Source organism: Pseudophryne corroboree, chromosome 11 (assembly GCF_028390025.1).
Source record: "Pseudophryne corroboree isolate aPseCor3 chromosome 11, aPseCor3.hap2, whole genome shotgun sequence".
Classification (NCBI taxonomy): domain Eukaryota; kingdom Metazoa; phylum Chordata; class Amphibia; order Anura; family Myobatrachidae; genus Pseudophryne; species Pseudophryne corroboree.
Window position 1 is genome coordinate 59,494,561 of NC_086454.1, and position 1,532 is coordinate 59,496,092.

A 1,532-nucleotide genomic window follows, 5' to 3' on the forward strand; every position below is an offset into this window, starting at 1 on the left:
TTCATCTGGTCAGGGACTCAAGAGGACCTAGATGGATTCATTACATACATGAATCATAACGAATTGAATCTTTGCTTTACTGCAAATTGCAGTAAAGAAAAAGTCATTTTTCTAGATTTGGCAATTTATGTGGAGAACAATCTACTCGAGACCCGAACCCATATAAAGGAAGTCGATTGTAACACCTACATCGAGAAGACTAGTGCCCATCATCCGAACTGGCTCCAAAACATCCCGAAGGGCCAGTTCAAGCGATTAAAAAGGAATTGCTCTAAGAATGGTGAATATCAGGAGCAGGCTGAGGAAATGGCGAAAAGGTTTATGGAAAAGGGATATGACGAAGCTGAATTAAAAAGGAACCATGAAGAAGTAGGTAAACTGGAGAGAAACAGCCTCATGATCCCCAAGAACAAAAAGAAAGAAGATAGGATGGAAAATGAAGTGTCCTTTATTACTCAATATAGCTCCCAAGCAAGAGAATTGGAAGGAATCCTGACCAAATATTGGCCAATTTTACTAATAGATGAGAAATTGAATAGAATACTCCCCAGGAAACCACGCCTAATATATCGAAGAGCAAAAAATCTCAGATCTTCATTAGTAAAAAGTGCACTACAATCCAACACAAATAAGGTGGAAACGCAGACCTGGATGAACAGTGGGGAAAGAAAGGGTTTCCATTACTGTTTACGATGTCAGAATTGTAAAAACTCCAATCAAACTAGCACAAGGAGTGTTCGGACCTTCTGTTCAAATACCAACAAAAAAGAATTTAAAATTGAAGATTTTGTCACGTGTGACACTAAGGGAATCATTTATCTGCTGGAATGCCCATGTGGGCTACAATATATTGGGAGGACCATCAGACCCTTAAAAATCCGCATTGCGGAGCATATACGAAATATAAGAAAGAATGTGGAAACACATAGTGTCCCAGTACACTTTAAAAATTTCCATAACAGTGATCCTGCAGGTTTGAAATTTGTGGGTATCAAAAGGGTCAGGAATAATTGGAGAGGTGGTGATAAGCTAATAGATATATCAAAGGAAGAAGCAAAATGGATTTACCAGATTGACACAATTGCACCAAAGGGTCTGAATATAGATTTTGATTTAGCTGCCTTCTTGTGAATTAATAATACAATGATTCATTATAGACAGGAACATTCCTGCCCCTTTTTCTTTCTTTTTTTCTTTTTTTCCCTCTATTCTGTCTCTTTTCTTTTATGTCAGACTGAATGTGTTTTAACAGAAAACAATACCTTTAGTGAATGGAACAACCCAATGGTTAATAATTGATTGGGTAATTAAGTTCAATTAAGGCATAGACTAAGCCTATATAAAGAAAATAGATTGGGAATGCAGCTATCCCTGACGAAGCCCCTGAGGGGGGGGGGACGCGTTGGAGCTGCACCAAGTGGACGTAATCACCCGAGCAACGCTGACTGCACACACCTCGCTCACACCCCCGGAAGCCGCGGACCGCGAAACCGGAAGCTGAAGTGGTGCGTTCCAAAGCCCACGAGCAGTGC